The sequence below is a fragment of the Festucalex cinctus genome, chromosome 4 (assembly GCF_051991245.1).
Source record: "Festucalex cinctus isolate MCC-2025b chromosome 4, RoL_Fcin_1.0, whole genome shotgun sequence".
NCBI lineage: Eukaryota > Metazoa > Chordata > Actinopteri > Syngnathiformes > Syngnathidae > Festucalex > Festucalex cinctus.
This window is the reverse complement of record NC_135414.1, coordinates 29,609,449-29,632,017: the sequence shown is the minus strand read 5'-3', so window position 1 is coordinate 29,632,017 and position 22,569 is coordinate 29,609,449. Positions and strand designations below refer to the sequence as shown.

General features: G+C 42.0%; 1 protein-coding gene across 2 annotated transcripts in view; it reads right to left on the bottom strand.

Annotated features, from left to right (window-relative positions):
- Window positions 1-15,172, bottom strand: part of syap1 (synapse associated protein 1) — a 95,380-nt gene extending 80,208 nt beyond the window's left edge. The window contains exon 1 of one of the 2 annotated variants that reach the window (XM_077520162.1): window positions 15,047-15,172. The gene's annotated coding sequence lies outside the window, so the exon portion shown is untranslated. The remainder of the gene's footprint in view (window positions 1-15,046) is intronic. The other variant, XM_077520164.1, reaches the window with a different exon arrangement.
- Between the last annotated feature and the right edge of the window lie 7,397 nt (window positions 15,173-22,569).

Below are 22,569 nucleotides of genomic sequence, written 5' to 3'. Positions count from 1 at the left end.
ATAGTAAGTTGGTAACACATAGTTGGCCAGTCGGTCGGTAGGAACGGAGGAAAGTAGTCGGGTGGGTAAATGGGAAAGTAGGTACAGTAGGTGGGCAGTTAGGAAGGTGGGTGCATCAAAAAAGTGGTTAGGTGTAAAATTGCGGCAACAAATTGCCTTTTCCCAAGACTTCTTCCTCCAACTTGTGGCAACATCACTCCAAATCAGTAGAGTTCATGCTTTGACTGTAAAATTGGTTGTTTTTCATCAAAAATAGAATCTTTTGGGCAAGCAAACTGCAGTTTTGTCACAGCCGCTCGCTCCCTTTCTTGCCCGGGTGACCAATTTTTGCGCGATTATGCGTAACGGCGCAGCCTGGCTATCGCAGGGTTGGCAGAAAGGTATGTGTGTGTGTGAGTGAGCGAGAGAGAGAAAAAGAGAGAGAAGGGGGGAGAGAGAGAGAGACAGAGACAGAGAGAGACAGACAATAGTGTAATGTCCCGTCTTTAGCACTACTAGCTTTGGAGCTTTTCTCCCCATTGTAATGTGATAGGATTCCCCTGCATTGAATTATTAAGCTTTCCACTATGGGTGAGTGCGCCTCATTATAGCCTTCCCCCTTCTTCCTCTCTCCCTCCCTCCTCACTACTGCAGACAGATAAGCATGACTGATCGTTCCCGGGCTTCTTTTCTAGTTGCTTGCTAGCACCTGGATCAACATTTCCAGGTTGGCATTCTCATCACTGAACCTACAGTATCTAAATTAAGTACTATCTGACACACCTCACTACCTGCCTGCAGATTGCGTACCAACCTAACTAATCCATTTCCCCAAATACACAGTTTAGTCATACCACCCATATTAGCCACAAACTGCACCTTATCAACATAAATACTTTGCTTAGCTTCCTCAAGTCCTTCCGTCTTTGTGATTGCTACTTAAGCAGCATCTACTGAGGCAGCACATTTGGGTTATTCTCCTCATCCGAATCCAACAAAATGTGAAAACATGGCAGACACCATCAGACCACGGTGTCATTAGCAGCTGGCTGTGGAGGCGCCACCCTGAGTTAGCAATCCTTGTGTCGTCACCCGACAGCCAATTATCAGAGGCGGCGGCTGGTCATCGCTTAGCACTGTGATTAAAGCCTCGCACATCGGGCCTGATTAAACAACACTTTAGGGCCCGTGTTTCCGCGCTCGGCTTATCCAAATGTTGCGGGGTTGAAATATGGTTTACCACTCAGGATCTGACTGATTCGAATGCAATTAAGACTCACAAATAGCATTTTCATAGAGTTGACTAAACATCACCCGAGGTGATTGGTATCTGTTTCTAATTATCTTTAAAGCGGCAGTAAAAGTGCTGAAATGAGAAGATGAACGGCTTGTTTTTGAATAGACGAGCGACTCAATACGGCAGCTGGAGAGGCGTGAATGGCCGTAATACTCCACACGCCTCAATCGATGCCTGGCAAAATTAATATCGGGGAGTAAATCTTTCATTTTCTTGATTGATCACCGTCATTAGGAGCATTGATCAGCGGCCAGGGGGGGAAAACCGGCAAGAGGATTCGGCGGCTGCTGCTATACTTGGAGCAACAATATGACGCACGATGTAACCTAGTAACTACCCACACTAAACTTGTCTTTCCTTATCGTACCAAATGGGATTGCTGTACCAAACAACCACGTCATCAAGAGCCCAACCTACATTATATTTACTTATTTCCCCCTACCTACTTAAAATGTCTACCCACCGACAGTACCCTGTCTACCTAGCAACCTTGTTTTACTGTACCTACCATACCTTTAAACACCTAGTTCCTAACATCTACTGTTCCTTGTTTATTCTGAGCTACACATCCTACTTACCTACTAAAATACCAACCTATCTGCCAAAACCTTCACCAACCGACCGACCAACCAACCAACCAACCAACCAACCAACCATACCTTACCTTACCTTTCGCGCCTTCTAACTAAACACTCTGCCGTACGTCTATTGAGCTACCTCATTTTCTATCGTACCTAAAAAAATATTGTGCCTACCTTTACCGACCAACCTTTTACCTTCTCAGCTAGTTAGCCAAGTAACTACCTACCTACCTAAAATACCTTACACGCCTACCTTCTAACCTACTCTCTGGCTATGTCTCCTAATCTACCTAATTTTCTTACCGACCTGTCGTACCTAAATAAATTAATAAAGATCCATCCATCCATCCAATTTCTCGACCGCTTATTCCTCACAAGGGTCCCGGGGGGTGCTGGAGCCTATCTCAGCTGGCTTCGGGCAGTAGGCGGGGGACACCCTGGACTGGTTGCCAGCCAATTGCATAAATAAATAACCTACCAACCGTTTACCTACGTAACTACCTCCCTAAAATACCATACATACCTACAGTGCCTTCTAACCTACTCTCTAGCTTATGTCTACTAATCTACCTCATTTTCTTACCTACCTATCCACACCTAAATAAATAAATAGTGGTAGGTAATTAGTTCAACAGGGAAACTGCCATACCTACCTACATTTAACCTACTTACTGTGCCTATACCAACTCTTTTAGCTCGTACCAAGCGACTGTACGTAGCTACCCACTGTACCTACCAACCACCCTTACCTTGGATGAGACTGGTGCTTCTGCACTTAATAGCAATAATAAGAGGCGCAGCATACATACACTACATACATAAATGTCAGGGAGAGAATTTGCAGGCATCAAGGGAATATTTCCTACCCCTGACTAAACAAGCACTCGTCCTTGGATGTGAGACTCGGGTATAAAAATGTAGGGAAAACGCTAAGAGATTCGAACAAAGTCTTCAAGGTTAATTTACTCTTAACTCTTATTAAGTGTTGGTCTGCGGGGGCTTCATTAGGGTGACATGCAAGGTGCGGCTGTGGGCCAGATTAACCTTGCGCAGGAGGGATGGTGGGTAGAAGTGGAGGGAAGCGGTGGAAGGTGTAGGCGGAGAGTGGTGGGGGGCTCGGTTGCTAGCTTATCTTCTATCTCTCCTCATTGGGGGTGAGTCACCACAGGAAGGCCGGTGCTTTGGTAAACATATGTGCCCGGTGAGGCAGTAAACAAGGACGAGGAGGCTGCTCGAGGAGTTGAGGGTCGACAGCTCGGCTGCAAATGACGTCGACATATGCATGCGAGCGCTTTCGCGACACAAGACTTCCGAGGCATTTGACACACGGGCCCAAAAGAAGAGCTCACTTATATATGGTCACATTCCATTTTTTTTTTTCATGTGCTATTATGGTTTCCGCGAAGGGGCTTGGCAGGATATGGTTGCTTAGTCCTGGAGGCTCAAAGGCGCATGAGATCACTGATGAAGTGATCACAGTCATATTAGATATGCATCACTTGAAATGTACATAATACACAGTTAAAAAAAAAATAGTGGATATAAAGCACTAAGTCAGATTTGAGCACTTTGACCTGCAGGAGAAGAAAGTACAAAAATAACCTTGGCTAATAAGCTACATGCTACTTCATCAAGTGCAAAGACACAAGAGTTTTTTGGTATTGAATGAATGACGACTGATTAGCTGACTATGCCACTTTTCCATCGTATGCGGGTATGTGGTACCACAGCACACCTCACGCAACTACACGAGACCACAACCGCCGGTTTTCCATTACAACTGGCGCACGACCAGAAAGGGGCGGCAACACTTGAAGCGTCCAAGCCAAAGCTGTGCACTCCCGTTTTGCGTGCGGATCTGAGACAACATTTCCCGAGTGGCAAGTCGCGCCAACATTGAACCATATTTATAATTTATAGACCACCACGGATTAAATATTGCGATTCACGACCAGCTCGCGACGCTATTTGTGAATGGAGAACTGCCGCTGGAGCTCTCATTCAAGTGAATGAGAACACACGACCAGCCTCACGATGTTTTTTTTTTAACCACAAACATTACAAATCCATCCACAAGTACCTTTTAAATTATAAAAATAGTTCAGCGTTGTTGTAAATCACTATTATATTTATTGTATATACTGTATTTTTATGACTTTATGACCGGCGGGCGCCGCTGCCTCTCTCGCTTAAAACAAGGAAATGGGCGTGTGCCACGGCGTTGCTTGAGGTGGGAGCGGCGTTGCTGTCGGCCAATCAGACGACAGGTGGCCCCGAAAAAGTCCCGTGGAGACACTAACATCCGGGGACAAAAATTGCCGCTTCGGTGTGGAACCGGTACGGTGGAAAAGCGCCATTTATAATTGACTTTTTAATTTTCATCGGAGGTATTTATCATCATGGAGTCGCGGCTTTCTGTAAACAGAAGCGTTTTTATGGGCTACTATTATTTCTTCAAGACTAATTAAAATCTACCACCGACAGACAAGCTTGACATTAACAAAAATATTTACATCGGCCATAAAAGCGATATATTAACAACAAGGGGACCTTGACCTTTTACCGATGCCTCTTTTCCTAGCTGAGCTGAGTTCAATCCCAACACTTTTCATGCGATTTCCCCAAACTGTAGAAATGCTGCAACCCTTGACGATGAAATATTACTTGAGGAGGAGGGAAAAAAAAAAAAGAAATAGCGCATAAGAACCTTTAGCTTTGGTGCTCTGGCATCAATCCTGCGGTGACGGCTGCCAAAAACAACACCTTCACCTTCCTCAAAAAAAAAAAAAAAAAAAAAGGTGCTGATGCTTCAAAGTGTCAAGTTGAATCCACATTAATGCCTTTCGGGAATATCGGCGGATTTGGGAGCAGCTCACGATCAGATTAGTGACCCCGCCTTGGTTTATGATCCCCTGCATAAGCGGCGCTGAAAAGAAAGGATTTTTGCATCATTCGTCTTAGTGCATGTACATTCCAGATGCGCATTTGCCTGTAATAAAGGTCTAATTGACCCGCGCACGGCAGGAGGGACAGGATTGATGTCCCGGAGAGGCTGCCGCTTCCGACTCGCAGGCTAATAAATGCTTCAAGGTATTCATCCCCTCGATTCTTTCACTCTCGATTCCCACATCCTGTTTTCTTCTTTTACCTCAACTTCCTTTTGATTCCCTCTAAAGCACGGGTGTCAAACTCAAGGCCCGGGGGTCAGATCCGCCCCGCGACATCATTTAATGAGGCCCGAGAAGGCAAATCATGTGCATTGACTTCTTCACTTTTAACAACGCGAGATACTGAACGTATTTTCTGTTAACTAAACTGGATAATATTCAAACAAACAATTATTTACTGACTTTTGATTTCGAAACTAGTTATCCATCAATTTGTTGTGCATTTGTAATAATATCAGTCAAGTCAAACTTTATTTATATAGCACCTTATGTACAAAAACATCTCAATGTGGTTTACACAAAAAAAAAAAAAAAAAAAAAATATCATACATTTATTGATAATGGTTCACAGTAATAACGGCACTCTGAAGATAACCATAACTACAATGAGGCCGTCAACGAAAATAAATTTGACACCTCTGCCCTTAAGCATGGACATTGAAATATGGAAATGCAAGACTATTAGATATTGTTTTCTTAAAACAAAAAATAAAAATAAAATAAGTCAAAAAAAAAAAAAACATGACTTTTTTTCCCTATGGAAATTATCACTCATAAGATTTTGAGTTCTACAATAAAATCAGATTTTAAAAATATACAAATTTTTCTCTAAAAATTTCGCTATTTTCCAATTGTTTTTTTTTTTAATTTACATTTTACATTCTTGAAAATATAACCTTTTTCTGAAGAAATATTTTTTATCTCATATAATTGTTACTTTAAAAAAAAAAAATTTATCTCATGAAAACTTTTTTATTTTATTTTAATTTTTTTACAGTATTTACTACGTATTTAAGACGTTCAAATGCAAACAGTATGAAATAATAAGTCATGTAGTTCTAGTCAAAGTGAAGTCGAGTTTTAAGAATACCAAGTCAAAGTAAATTTTGAGTTCAAATTCGCAAGACCTAAAATTGATGACTGTGCGTCAGGCTGGTGAAGTCGTGTTGGTGTTGTAGTATCAGAGCAATTTTAAGAATCCAAGCACAAGTACAACTATACTGTATCGGTGCATTCCGACATTTTTTCTTTAAAATCTGAGACTGTCAAAAAAGTATGACTTTTGTACAGAATATGTTGCTTCTTTCCCTCTAAAATACAGCAAATTACTTTTTTTTTTCTCTTGAAAATACAACTTGATTGCAATTTGGTTGCTCCTTTCAAGAAAAAGAGAGCGCCAAAGCGGGCCTGTTTTCATTTCTCGTCGGGCTTTTATCGGATGTGTTGTGAGGCGCCGCCTTCTGCTTTGAATGTCACTTTTGTTTATTGATTTTCAAATCTGCGGGGAGAAATATTCGGCGGGGCCAAGAAGGCAGGGGTGAGAGCGACCGATCCGTGACATTCCGCCCACCTTTCTAGCGAGGCCTGGGCGGGAATAAAAAGCAAGTTTGTTATTCCGCGAGGAAAGGTCAGCGTCAAAGTGCTGTTTAAGATGGAGCGCGGGAGAGGAAAGAAAGCCCAAAACAAAGTGCGTTGTCACTCAGTGTGTACATTTTTGGATCAATCGATGACGGAACATCGATGTGTGTTTTGCATGGCGCTGGCGCGCTAATCAAATCCTCGCGTGCTCCTCTCTTATCGATTTTTATTTATTTATTTTTTTACCCGGGCCCTAATTTGCCGCTTGAGATCAGGCCGCCAGGCAGCCGTCCTCTTCGTTTTCCCGCTCGTCTTGTTGCGGCGAACGTCTTCATGCCCCCCGGGCGCCGTATCGAGCGAGAGCAAGCCGGCGCGGGCAAAGTGCTTAGTGGAGTATTGGCGGCGGTTAGATATGATGAATAATCTGCCGCGAGCCATCAGGCGGGCCCGTGTAATGACACGCTTCTATTTTGACTGGTGCGCGTTAAAAATAAATAAATGACTAAAAAGTGAAAATAAAAACGGATGTAAAAAAAAAAAAAATATATATATATATATATATATATATATATATATATATATATATATATATATATATATATGTATATATAATGCAATGCAATGAAGCGCTCCAGCAATGGACGACTATCTTGTCGTCCATTGCTGGAGCGCAGATTAAAACTGCTAAAATTAAAAAATAAATGACTAAATAAATAAATAAATAAATAAATAAATACATAAATAAATGACTAAAAGTGAAAATAAAAACAGATATAAAAAATATATTTCAAAAATTAAATACAAATGTATTTATGTATGTATGTATGTATGTATGTATGTGTGTATATATATATATATATATATATATATATTTTTTTTTTTAGTGTGTTATTTTTATTTCCATTTATATTTATTATGGATATAATTTTCAAATTATATTTTTTATATCCACTTGTAGTCATTTATATATTTATTTAGTCATTTATTTATTTTGAATTTGGGCAATTTTGGTCCTCCATAAAAGACTAGCAAATAACAGTGGATAGTTTCACAAAATAAGCTACCGTAATTCTACACCGCCAAACCGGGAATAAGCAGGGATTCACTGTTTATGCTGGTAACCTGAATTCATTTTGTTTTCAGATTTTTTTTAACTTTGTGCTGCGAGTCAAGTTTCAGCTATGACACCACTCAAGTGATGTGAAAAAAAAGAAATATTGGAAACATAATTCCTGTACTTCACATTTTGTCAAAGAGAAAAAACATGTTTTTTGAGTTGAGTAGGAATTCGATATTCATTCGGGAAAAAAATGTGAATTCATTCGTGTCAATTCTTTGACCTTAAAAAAAAAAATCCTGTTACTCTACTTATGAAAAGATCGGAAGCGCGTGAACCATTTGCAAGTAAAAGGAAGCAATCAAGCCATTAAGCCAATGACATGTTTTTAATGGTTTTACATGCTTAATTACAAGCAAAGGACGAGCAGGCTCAGTTCAGAGCGTGACTCAGTGACAAGCACATCATCAGGAAGGAAAAAAAATCCAGTTATTAGTCAAAGTCTGTGACTGTGGCAGGAGCTAATGATGTCTTCAGACGTTGGCCGACAAATTAGCAACATGGTGAGCGGGTGCGAGCTGATGTGTGAAGACGGAAAAGTGTCGTGGCAGGATCCCGAGGTGCGACGTAGCGGGGAGCTGACGCAGCAGGCGGGGACAAACCCGCTAACCTTACGAGTGAGACCACAACTACAGATATACTACAGATTCACGTTTGAGGTTTTTTTTTTTTTTTTTTTGTTTTTTTTAAACCTATCCTATTTGCTGAATTATTTTTCAGTTTGCTCTTTTGGCGCCCAGGTCAAGCAATAAAGTGTCACTTTGCAGCCATTTTGTGGCACCGTGTTCCCAAAGAACTTTGTTGAAGTGAGTTGAGGAGGTTCATGTAGTGCTTTGCCGCCGTCGTTTGCCATTTATAGGAAATTCCAAACCTTTTAGAAGGGTCTCAAATCCTTGTGGATTTTTACTATTCTTGGTAGCGCTTTTCCTGCTAAATGATGATCACACCTAACAAAAAAATCTGATATCAATCTTTTGTTTATATGCTGATGTATCGATACTCTAGCACACCAAAGTTTCCATTGTTATATTAATCTTTTGTCTACATTCTGGTGAACTGATACATATTGTACCAAAACATCCATCCGAATATTGATATACGGTCATACCAAACAACACGGTACATACTGATGTATTGATGCAGTATCATACCAAACAATGATAATTTTATCGCAATTGCAATCTTTTATCCTTATAACTGGTGCATCAATATAGCACTGTACCAAACGACAATACAATGTAATAGGCTTGGGTATTTGTATACCGTACTTTTGCACTGACTAAACCATACATCGTGATATTATTTGTCTGATTGCCTTGTGCTAAATTCTGGTGTACTGTAACAGTATGATAGAAAAGAATGGTGTGATACATGATGTCAATCTTTGGTCCATATTCTGGTGTATGGACAATCGTAAAAACTATGCGATGGTAAATTGGTAAATCTATGGTTTGAATACTGTATCATACCAACCAAACTGTCCGTCCGTCCGTCCGTCTATCTATCTATCTATCTATCTATCTATCTATCTATCTATCTATCCATCCGTCCGTCCGTCCGTCCATCCATCCATCCATCCATCTATCTATCTATCTATCCGTCTATCTGCCCATCCATCTATCCGTCCATTCGTCTATCCGTCCATCCGTCCATCCGTCTATCCATCCCTCTATCTATCTATCATCCATCCATCCATCCATCCGTCTATCTATCTATCTATCTATGCGTCTATCTGTCCATCCATCTATCCGTCCATTCGTCTATCCGTCCATCCGTCTATCCGTCCATCCGTCTATCCGTCCCTCTATCTATCTATCTATCATCCATCCATCCATCCATCCATCCATCCATCATCCATCCATCCGTCCATCCATCCATCCATCCGTCTATCTATCTATCTATCTATCTATCTATCTATCTATCTATCCGTCTATCTGTCCATCCACCTATCCGTCCATTCGTCTATCCGTCCATCCGTCCATCCGTCTATCCATCCCTCTATCTATCTATCATCCATCCATCCATCCATCCGTCTATCTATCTATGCGTCTATCTGTCCATCCATCTATCCGTCCATCCGTCCATCCGTCTATCCATCCCTCTATCTATCTATCATCCATCCATCCATCCATCCATCCATCCATCCATCCGTCCATCCATCCATCCATCCGTCCCTCTATCTATCTATCTATCTATCTATCTATCATCCATCCATCCATCCATCCATCCATCCATCCATCCATCCGTACCACATCTCCTCTTCGTTTTTTACCCTCTCAAAAGGCAACCCCATTCCCAGCTTCCTCCGACCATCTCAATTCTCAATTGTTCTCGCAAATCACTCAACTACTCGTCCTTCCTCCATGCGGACTCTTTACCATTTCCACCTTCCCACTCTGCCTCCTGTCTTTACTTGTCAGTGTCAGCACCTTGCACACCTCCGGGGAGCTCCGCTCTCATCTTGTCATACACCTCCACACTACATTCCACCTCCAACTCCTCTCCTCTCCTTAACTCACTGGATTTTTTTCCACGTGCTCAGATTTTCACTGAGCTGCACTTTCCCCAACTCCCCCCCCCCCTCCCCATCAGTGCCGATCACAATGTCATTTGAGAGCATCACAGTCCACGGAGATGTCATCGTCAACCTGTCCCTCACCTCGGCAAACAAACACTCTCTCGTGAGTCAGCTGCGAAGTGTGCATAGGATGTCGTCATGGACATCAGATATGGAACATATATACATACAGTAGCAGTATTGATCTTTTAGTCTGTACACTATTATAGCTAACAATACACAGCGCTTTTGAAAATTTGACCAGCTGCAAATGTATCAATACCGTAGAGATATTTATATGTATCCTGGCGTATCAATACAATCAATAGCTGCATCACTTACTTAAATAGACGCAACGTAGAGGCAAGTAGTGTTAATTTTGCCAACGAAAACTAAACAAAAATAATCTGGTCAACAGACATTTTTCACCGGACTAAAACTAGATTAGACTAAAACCTTCATTAATAAACAATAACTGGGACTAAATCAGTCTGCATTTTCGTCAACTAATGAAGGCGTGACAAAAATGCACTTCACTTCATTAAAAACTGGACTAAAATCTATCGACATTTTAGTTCATGAACAAAAACGAGACGGAAATGATTTGCTTTTGTAAAATCTCGTCTCTGCTAATCTGTCATGTGACACCCCCCCTTTCAAATCTGCAGCTAGCAAGTGCACCAGGCACAAACACATGGGATAGACAGGAGGCGGATTCACGGTAAAAAGTTAAAAAAAAGAAAGAGAAGTAGCAAATTATAGTTTTACCGTAACATGAATCCAACGGCTATAACGTTCCAACAATAATGTTAATCTGAGTGCTAACTAATGCTGGCTAATTTACTAGCTCATACCATGGAGCCATATTAGCCACTTGTTGACAACAACAACAACAACAACAAAAAATACAGGGGTTAAATGATTGTCCTGACATAAACTAGACTGAAATATTGAAAGTTTTTGGTTGACTAAAACTAGATGAATAAAATTATGTTTTCTTGTACTAAAATAAAGAGTAAATGTTCCATGTATAGTCAACTAAAAATGGACTAAATAAAAACGGGATGAGAAGCGTTATTGAAACTGGACTAAAACTAAGACTACGTTTAAAAATGTTGGATAAAATTAACACTAGAGGCAAGGACCACTACCATGTCACTCAGACCTGCCAAAGTCTTAACATCCTTTTAGTCAAATGTCCAAAGCAGAAGAGATGATTTGGTGGATGTGAGATGAGTAAATCTCTCTCTCTCTCTCTCTCTCGCTCTCTCTCTCTCTCACTCTCTGCATCTCACCAAACTAGTTAAGTTGCTGTCACTCAAAGCGTCAAGGTCTACGGGGTACCAGAGCGAGGCGCCCCGTAATATGAGAGACGCCTGAGACAGAGAGGTGCTCGGGAGGCTGCTGGCGGTGGGGTGAGGGGGTAGAAATTGGGCCAGGGATGATTGCAAATTGTCTGTCTAATGGCTGCCACCCAGGAAGCCATTTCAGGTGACTTGTTATCCGTCATGAGAGCTGCCAGGATCTCTTTGCTTCTCGCTGGGCTAAGAGCTCCGGGCTATCACCGGTGCTGACCTCGCCTCTTTAAAAACGCCACCAATTTTGGATGTCCACCCCCCCCCCCCCCCCCCCCCCCCCTCTAGTCGCCAGCAGGCTCTTTACTTGTCATCTTTCCTGCTTAGCAGCTGTTGTTTAACAAAATGCTCGTGTACACATACACTGTCGCTCCAAACAAAAGTGCCAAGTCTATAGGTTGGCGTATCCATAGTATCGTACCACACAATATATATATTTTTTTTAAAGTCGTTTAATAATTAAATGCTTAAATTCATTAGCTCATTTTGTCTTTTGAAAAACAGTATACATTTAGGACATAAACACATAAACAAATAGGTACAGCGAGTCAATGAGCAGTGTGAGGATACAAGTAGCGCTGATACAACAACACAAGTAGCAAAATTTGGCTAAATGCAACTATGGAGTAATTATTTTAACTATTTAAGCAGTTAACTCATTCAGTCGCAGCCATTTTCACTGAAGTAACCCCCATCGCTGTTTTACTGGATTTGGACTGATTTTGCAAGGCTCACAGAATATTGTGTTATATTGCTATAAAAACATGGAACCTACCAAAATAAAGATTCGAGTCTCATCTTTCACCAGGAAAAAAATAGTATATTTCTATCTGTTTCCGTTTTGCAGTAATTAGCATTAGAATAAGTTTCATTATTTTTCACAAACCTGTTGAAAAATCTGGGGAAAAGAGCTTGTTGCAACATGGCCCTGGTTGATCTCTTATACTCTGCTGCCACCTGCTGGCCGTTTTTTTTTTTTTTTTTTTTGTAATAACTACCATTGCTTTATGCGATCTCTTCAGGTGATAAGACTGCATCAAAGCCTTCTGTATGCTCTAGCATTAAAAACAAAACAAAACATTAATACAAACAAAAACGTATAAATACGTTTTTGGGACCATCACAGTATTTAAAATAGAAAGTTTTTGTATTAGTTAATGGCAAGAGGGAAGACGCTATTGGAACGTCTTCAGGTTTTATTTTGCAAAGTTTCATAGATAGCCTGAGTGAAGCAGCTGGAAGAGGTGGTGGCCAGGATGTGGAGGGTCCAAGAGAATTTTGCCAGCCTGAACTCAGTGTTTTGCCGACATCACTCCATGCTATCGACACTGACCTCTAAAAATGCCTTCAATCTCAGCTGCCTCCCCTCTCTAGCACTCCAACAACCCCCCCAACAGACATTATGGTCCTCCCTGTTTTGCTGTTCCTGGCTGCTCAGCATCAGTTTTTTGGTCGATAGATCAGCGAAGCAATAGATGACGGTGACTCAGGCACGACAGATTTGCGAATAAAAGCCTCACCTCTCGCCAAACTTTGTCGAGCATTAACGGCGAGACTTTGGGGGGGGATTCATTGAGAGCGCATCATTTGTTGTTCTTTCAGACTCCTCGTGATGGAGTCGCCTCTGAAAGCAGCCCCAAATGACTCGGGAATCATTTGCAGGATAAGCAGCGAATAATAACACCACAGACTGCAGATTTCTTAACGCCATTTTTCACCTGCTAATCGCCTTCTTTATAGTGATGAGGTCTTCATTGCGTTCAGGTTGTCCTCGAGTCAACAAACTTTCTGAAAATATGTCAGATAAGGCCACTTTTTCAGGTCTGCACCAAAAGATCCCGAACAAAGTGACACTGATCTTTGGTCTGGATGCTGCTGTATCGATACTTGGGGTGGGTATTGCCGCCAACCTCACGAGACGATACGTATCACGATACAGGGGTCACGATACGATACGTATCGCGATATGTATCCCAATACATGATCTCCAAGGCGATAAGTATCCCGATATTTTACACTAATTTTTGTATCGATACAGCATCATTTAGAAAAGAAAAAAAAAAAAGCTTTCAGGGACTTAAAGCTTCTGAGGTTCAGCCTCAGGTTAGCTAGCGGCTAACGACTGCTCTTTTTGGGACAAGTAAAAGAGACACATGACATCAAGCATTTTCAGGGGGGGGGGGGGATGCTGTTCCCATATAAGCCCTCCCATCACGACCCCGAGAGGCAAAAACGCAAGCAGATCTTGACAAGACTTCAATTCGCGGGTCAGGAAACACGTCAGAGTGGCAGCACGCGGGGTTGAGGAGAGCACTTAGCTTGACAGCTTCCTTTTAATGCCAGCTGCCTGCGAGCCCTGAGCCGCATCACGCGCCGCACATACAGATCAACTGGTGGCGCGCGCGCTTTGAATAGCAATTTCACGGCCGGAGCTGTGAGAATTTCACCTTGGCTCTCTGATGTAAGCATATTACTGGCTTTTTGAGAGTGATAATATTTGGTTTATTATGAAGAAGATACCTGCAGTGGTGTTCTGGGGCTGGGTATTGCCAACAACCTCTTGTTACAATGTGTATAAGTCAAGTGCATTGTCACTGCAGTTGACTGGTGTAGCAACAGACAACAGCAGCAAGTACCCTTATTAAAAACTCATTGCTCATAAAAAAACGTATAAATACGTTTTATTTTACACGTGTTAGGTGTCCCAAAGACGTATTTATATGTTTTGTTTGTTTTTTTGTTTTTTTTATGCTAGAACATACAGAAGGCTTTGATGCAGCCTCTCAACTGCAGAGGATGGGTGGGGGAAAAAATGGTAGTAATTACAAAAAACGGCCAGCAGGTGGCAGCAGAGTATAAGAGATCAACCAGGGCCATGTTGAAAACAAGTTGTTTCCCTACAATTCTAAGCAGATTTGTAGATAATGATTAAGGCTGGGAATCTTTGACTGTCTCACGATTCGATTCGATTACGATTTCCGGGTCTACGATTCGATTCAGAATAGATTTTCGATTCTCGATTCAAACGATTTTCGATTCAAAATGATTTGATTGACAAATGATTTCTGCTTCAATTTACAGATATGCACAACATTGTCATGATCGACTCCAGTCTGCTTTGCAAGACAAAATGACAAATAGAGACATTAAAGTGTCTTTTTTATTTTTGTTTAAACATTTATTAATTTTGTATTATAAGTGCCTTTTTTTCACAAAAACAGCATGTGGGCTAAAACTGCCTTTTCCCCTTCTTCTTCATTTCTAATTGAAATAAAATAAATTTTTGGATATTAATATCGATTTGATTCAATTAATAAATGAGAATCTCGATTCTTTTATGAATCGATTTTTTGGCAAGCCCCTAATAATGATGAACCTTAGCGATATTCTAATGTTAATTGCTGCAAAACGGAAACAGATAGAAATCTTTCTTTTGGTAGGTTCCATCATGTTTTTATAGCATTAGAACACAATATTTTGTGGGCCTTGCAAAATCAGTCAAAATCCAGTAAAACAGCCGTGAGTGAAGGTGGGGTTGCTTCAGTGAAAATGGCTGCCAGTGAATGAGTCAAATACAGAATGATCTGGCGGTCACCACCGGCGATATGTGCAGAGCTCACGTTTGTGTGCTTACCATTGTTTTTGTGCCAATCCCTCCAGGTGCATGCACCTGCTTGAGTATCAGAATACGCCAGCAAATCATCGTCGAGTGTACTTGGTACCAACGCGGTGGTGACAGAAAACCTTGCTCGACGTATCCCTGTGAAACACACAACAGAACACAACCAGTCGACATCAAAGTTTGTATTCCGCACAGCTCGTAATCACTCCCCCCCCCCCCAAACGTCTTGTTTTTCCCACAGATGGCCTCACTGTTGGACTCTCGCAGGACGTTTCTGATGGCCTGTTTTGATGCCTCGCGACTTTCCGGGCTTCTTGATTGCTTCGCATCCCCCCCCACACCCCCACACACACTTGAAATGGGCCGCCTGGATCGCAGTCAAAGTGCAGCCACGGCCTCTCCCCAAAACACACGCGGAGGATTTCTAATGGATTTCAGGCAACGCGCAGCTGGGCTCCAAACAAACTCATCAGAGCACCCCCGGATTTGCGGCTGCCATCGACCCCGGAGCCTCCCACGCAAGCTGCCTCCCGCCCGCGCCGCTACATGTGACATCACACGCCGCCATTGTTTGCCACCCGCGCGAACGCAACAGACTATCGCCGCTGGTTTCCGTTGCGTTTTGGAGTTGTTTTCTCCAAGGATCCCGGGGAAGCTTATTTACGTGTTTTATCATAACGTGTGTTTGTGTGGTGGCTTGCTTTGCATTAAAGATGCGGCTTCCCGTTGAGCTACAAAGCGGAAAAGCAAGTACCGTAGACAGTGACGCTACATGGAACGTTGTTTGAACATTTAATCGATAGCTTCAATATTGAATATTGTGTTCCATCATTTGATTTTATCATATTTTTAGAACAGACCTGTATTGTCCTTGGAGCTAACTAGTACCTGCTGGCACATTTATTTATCTATTAGAATAATGCACAAACTGTCAAACCGGAAATCAGCCCAAGTGTATTTGGTGATTAGTCCTCAAAACGGATCCAGTTTTGCCATAAAGTTGCAATAAACAGTGCTCAATCTGTTTTTCACACATTGCTGAATCAATACAGTATTGTCAGTTGGGGGGAAAAAAAGCACTTGATACATAGTGATACTGATCTTTTATTATATGATATTTTGTCGTACCAAGACTGCAATATAAATCTTTTGTGTACATGCTGCTGTATCAATACAGGACTGTACAACAATATTGCACCTAGCAACATCCTTCTGCTGTCCACGTGCGGCTGCACGGATGTATAACGGTGACCGAACGTTGAAATCTGGCAGTTTCATCCACGATTGGCTCCCATGTCACTGGCCGGCCGCCAAACATAAAAACCGTTTGCGAGCGCTCGACCCGGCGGCCGGCGTGTCCTCGCCTGGCAAGGTCTCGTCTCTTTTGTCTTCTAGGAGTCATGGGCTATTGATTGGCTGGCTGGAGGTGTCTCTGCGGAGTCGGCTTGCTGCGCTGGCGTATTCACAGTGTGCTCAGCAATGGAGGCTAAATTGTTCCCGGTGACTTTCCAGAGCAGCGGGAGCCTCGCCGGCTTTTCAGGTGATCAGCTCGGAAAGGCTTGACAAGGGCACCTCGCTCGCTCGCTCTCTCTCGCTCGCTCAAAGCTCGTCCGAGTTAGAAGTTTTATTGGCAGGACGGCGCGTCCCCGCGAGTTCTCGGGATATCTTGTAATACGCCGCCCCGCTGCGGTGAAACGGGAGGTCGCCGCGGTAATGGGCGGCAAATGGACTGATGCGCAATAGTTCAGCCCGGGTGAAGGGAACGCAGTCTTTTATTTGGAAAGATGGTATAGCAGGGAACCCACTGTGGTCTGACTCTCTGCTGCCTTGGGGTAAAAAAAATAAAAAAATAAAAATAAAATAAAAAAATAAAGGCCGCCTAGACCAGGATAGGTTGCCAGTCAATCACATGTAGGGTTGCCAACTGTCCCGTTTTATCCGGGACTTCCGGTATTTTGGGCTAAATTTTTATGTCCCGTACGACCGCTAAAGTCCCGTAAAATAATGCTCAATTCTTACACGAAATGCAGCAAAACGGCACCTTTGCTATTTTTGGACCACGGCGGCTCCCGTAGGTTGACAAGTGACAAGGAAGTTGCTCGTAGCCAATAAAATGAGTCGCTGGGTGTCACGTGAAGTAACTTCCTTTCACGTTTGAGATTGACAGCTAAAGTTAGCCAATGACAATCGGGATGGGGAGTGGGGCCGGTCAGACGCGGTTCCTTCGACATACGAATCTATTTTCGCGTTAGCCAGAACGCGCTCGCCCGCCTGCTGACCGCGGACGTCACTGATGTACGATTTTTTATCTTTTTTTTATTTTTACAGTACTGTATTTTCCATACAACAAGACACACCTAAGAGCCTTCAATTTTTTTTTCAAAAGCTGACCATGCGCCTTATAGTCCGGTGCGCCTTATATATGGATCAATATTGAGCCGCAACAGGTCTCGCTGTCAAGACGCTATCGGCGACCCTGCACGATCGGTGATGCGCATGCGCAGAAGATTCCGCCATCTTGGATCGCTAGCTACGGCAACCCCACTAGAACAGAATACCTTTATAATGCCTGCGTGATTGTGCGCGTTCGTAAAAACACGATACATCGTTGAAAAAAAATCTTACATTCTTGATGCATTATAAAGAAACTATTTTAATTCTACAGGTTTTAAAGACGAACGTTTGACTTTTGACCCCATTACATTCCTAGTGAGCCTTCATTGTTATAATTTACGTTTAGTCTGCAGTATTTTTATTGTCTTTTGAACAATATTTAAAATATGTCATTCATTGAAGGTGTGCCTTATAGTGCGGAAAATCCGGTAGGCTAAGATTTACACTCGGAAGAGAGTAAAATAAAACAATAACAACAACAAAAGAAGTCACTCGAGGGTTGAGGAACAAACTCACGACCATCAGCTTGGGAGACGACCACATTACCAGCTTAGCTATGCCCCTCCTACTGTTTGCTTTTCTGCAAGAGACCGAAGACATTGTTGACAAGGTGATGAGTTAGTTCCACCACCCTTGTGTCGCTTTTATTTTTTTTCCTAATCTTTATTTTACTCTCTTCCAAGTGTTACGATCTGAGTCTATTTAGTCCCACTCGAAATAGAGTCAAATTTACTCTACAGAATTTACTTTATAGCACTCATTATGTTCAGGGTCATTTGGTGAGTAACTTGTAGCCGATCCCAGCTGACTTTAGAAAATGACGACATACACTCACGACTGGTCTGCAGTCCATTTCACGACTTCCTCCCTTGCGTGTGACTTCATTCGTTCTCCAAAGATATTCCACTCGTTTCTTTCCTCTCCTATTAACGCGTCTTCATCTCAGAAACGTCGCTCTTGGGCTGCCCGAGGCAGGGAGAGGAAAAAAAAATGAATAAGTGAAAAGTTTAAATCTAAATTGCTCTTTTGGGAAAGATTATGTATCATCCACCTCCTAAAAAAAAAAAAAAATCTTATTTCCATTCGTCTAAAGTGCATTTTTGAAATCCCCACAAACCAAACCAAAATGGCTGTCTTTACAGCACAGTTTTGCGGAAACAGAGTATCATTGACTATTATTGATCTGAAACCTTCTCATACAGGCTACTCATGTGGACTTCTGGACTGTCAAGAGACCCCTCGCAGTCGAAGCCAGAGGGCAGCCATCTTATGTTGCCACTTTTCACTGCCAACTGTGGGAGATTTGAGGAGAAAAAGGCCCTCTCTTAACTTCACTTGTCATAGCGTGCCAGCATCTGTTCCAAAGAGATAGAACTTGCTGAGAGGGGAATTAACTGCATCCTGCACCCATTCACCTCTGATTTGCTGCGGCGTTTTCAAAAGAAAGTCACTCTCCTGACTTTACGCTTTCTCCGTGCCAATGTTGTGCTCAGATGAGAAAAATAACGGCATCCAGCGCTTCGCTTCTCGTAACGTAACGTTTCGCCCAAAAGAGTGTGGTGGAATGTGTGCAGGATAGAGGCTTTTTTTTTTTTTTTTTTTTTTTTTTTGTCATCCAGTCAACCACCTGTGTCATGTCCAGGTCGCTCTTGTCTCGTTAGTGAATGACGTGAATGTAAAAATGTAAAAAAAATAAAATAAAATAAAAAATAAATAAAAAAAAAAGAAAAAAAAAGTGGTCTGTCCTCCCAAAAGAACTTCCTCAGGTCTACTCAAGTTTTGCTCATACTCACGTTTGTGTTAGTTACTTCTTCCTTGTTACTTTGGAGCATTATTGATCCCTCCACTGCCCTTTTATGTTGATAATAAACTGTTTTTTTAAATCCCGGCCTGCTTTGCCACTTTGCTTCCCTGTGCTTGGGGGCTTTAGTGAAACAATCATACATCATACTTTTTTTTTTTTGCACAAGTATTCAAGTTATTTTGAACAAAAAGTTAACAATTTAACACGATTATTACAATGAACACTTTAATTCAGGTTAGATTTCCGCTGAGGAATGTGCAGTAAACAACGTGCAATCTGTTTGTGAGCAGCTAGCAAGCTTAGATAGCCCGAAGACGTCGATATACAGCAAGACAACACAAACGATTTCATGAATGACAATTTACACCATGAAAGTAGTGATTGACGTACTGCTTCAACCAAAACCAACATACCTTAGGCTTCCACTTCTACTTTGCTCTCCAACAAACTCCATTTTTTTGTAACTAGCGGATCCAAACGACTGGTTTCAATGATTTATGGTAATGTAGTGAACGTTTTTTTGTGACACTTGACATATTTCCCACCTTTTAACAAAAATGCTCGCCGAAAATCAAGCTCTCTACATTCATTTGTTATGGGGGGCTTGTCCTCCGGGAGGCGGAGCGGGAGCTAAGCAGTGACGTCAGCTGGAAGGGTCGTTCATGTCAGGCTTGGTTGGGGGGGAGGGGTTAAGTGAGGTTACATTCAAATCTTGCTGACGTTTCTTTGTGAACTCAAAGTCACAATAAATATTTTTTATATTATTTATAAAATGTAAGGAGCTTAGTTTTAGTGTTGGTAGTTATTTATTTTGTATTAATTCATCAGTCAATTATTTATTAAAATACATTTTTGCTTATTGGCGGTCCTGTTTTTTTCTGGGTACTATTGGGGGTGTCGAGAAACACCCCTGGATGTTTCCACACAGTGAGTTAAGAGTACCTTCTTTTGAAACGACACAGGAGAGAAAAATACATTTTAAGTGCGTGATGCAGTTAATTTTCTCTTATGAATTGCGACGATTTCCAAAGAAAAAAGGCGCAGCACTCCTCGTAGCCTGCCAACGTCTTGCCCGAAGTTGTTTTCCGAGCCGCCGCCGCAAAGTGGGATCACCATAGAAACAGATGTGCGGCTCAAGGTAAAGCTCGGCCCAGGGAGAACGTGCGAGGGGAAACAATGCTCCAGTGAAGGAGGGCCTCAGCCGGGGAGCCTCCTTCAGCTGTAGTTGCTTGTCGTACTCCCGTCTACAAGTGTGGTTGGATTGTAATTGCGGCATAAGTAGGATGCGCAAACTTCATCTGCCAGCTGATTGACCTACATCAGTCACAGAACTCCCGCTGATCCTACGTGTTGTTTTCCTCGCTTTGTGATTGTGCAAACGTGAAGACAATTCAAAAGTCAACACTTGCAGGGGGAGGAAAAAAAATGTTCATGATGTTGTTTCTTAATTGCAAAGCTATATTGTGCATGTTCATTTTGGTTAGGTTACTGTAAAACGTGCACTGCGATTGGCTGGCAACTAATTCAGGGTGTACCCCGCCTGCTGCCCATAGCTAGCTGGGATAGGCTCCAGCACCCCCCGCGACCCTTGTCAAAACCTGGTTTGAAACTGGATTTCAAGACTTCAAGTTGAAATGCGAACACTGACTGGAAACCTGACTTTCAAACCTAATATTCTGGCTTTCCCCTCTCGAAACGAACTATATGCTGTAGGGGTGTGAATTGCCTAGTACCTGACGATTCGATTCGTATCACGATTCACAGGTCACGATTCGATTCGATACCGATTAATCCCGATACGAATTTATAAGTCGATTGTTGCGATTTTTTTTCATTCAAATTTAGAAAATACTAATCAGTAAGCTTGTAGAGTGTAAGATTTATATGAAAATGTATTATTTATTTATCTGAAATTTCAGTCTTATAGAGGTTGTAATCTGTTTCATGTTTGAACAGCATTAAAATAAAATATTAAGGCTTAATGTTCCGTTCATATAACATTCTTCCATGCTCAAGGTGTGAATCCTAAAAAAAAAACAAAAACAAAAAAAACAAAAACAAAAAAAAAAAAAAAACGATTCTGCCGATTATTGAATCGATTCGAGAATCGCGCGATGTAGTATCGCGATATATCGCCGAATCGACACCCCTAATATGCTGCTTCCCATGCTCCATTTTCCCTCATCATGATAAACTACAGCCGGTTTCATCTACTTGGTGCCTGAATGAGTGATAATTTCATTTTATGAATGACATTTCCATATCTGAAAAGACAAAAAAAAGCACACAGCAACATGTGAGGCGAGAGAAGAAAGGTGGTGGAGGACAGAAATTTTCAGCTCATTTTGAGCTGAAAGCATGTGGCGTTTTTACACCGGCGCACCCGCCGAGCAGAAGATGAGCTTTTTTGGAGAAGCCGCGATACGATAGCTTTTCCCTGCCAGAGGCTCCCGGGTGGGACTGCCTGGTATTTGAATAGACTGCAACTCGGCGGGGGTTGTGACTGCAAATCATTACCGCAACAGTCCAGTTGGGAAAGCGCTTGATTCTTTTCCTCTGCCCTTTTTTTTTTTTTTGAAAAGGACCTAAAAAAAAAAAAAAGCTTCACAAAACCTTCTTACACCCCCAAACCTGGCTGGAAACGCTACTTTGAAACACTAACCTTTGCTTAAATCCTTAATTTGAAACCCTAAACCACACTTGACGTGCTCATGTCAACCCTCAATTGAAATCCAAAACGTAGCTTCAAACCCTTACTCGAAAACTTCATTTTAAAGCACAACCCATGCTTGAGAGAGTCATGCGAAACGCCGGCTTGAAACCTTATTTTCAAATACAGTCAAACCTCTGTTTTCGAACATAATCTGTTCCAGAAGGCCGTTCCAAAACCGAATTGCTCGAAATACTAAACAATTTTTCACATTATAATGTAACTAGTTTTAATCCGTTCCAAGTCTAAAAAAAACTTTTTCCAGGTAACAATGTGAAGGAGGTCCAAAAGGCGGGACAAAGTTATAATTGATGGCCTTGAAAGTGCAGATGAGAATGATTATTTTTTGGTCTTATTGGATGCCATACCGGACAGCGAGCCAGTGGAGAAAAAGGCAAAAGCAAAAACGCCTACTGAGATTTCAAATTGTGGCGTGAGACACTTTTTTGAAAAGTGATGATCACTCTCATGATGCCATGATTACGGTCATCATGTGTGTATGTTAAGTGCGTGCCGCATACATAATGGATGAGCGCTGTTTACTGCCAGCTCAGGTGTGTTGCAGGCAATAAGCACTGAGCCAATTACAGTCTGCATCCTTCGTTTGCGAACCCGCCGTAATTGCCC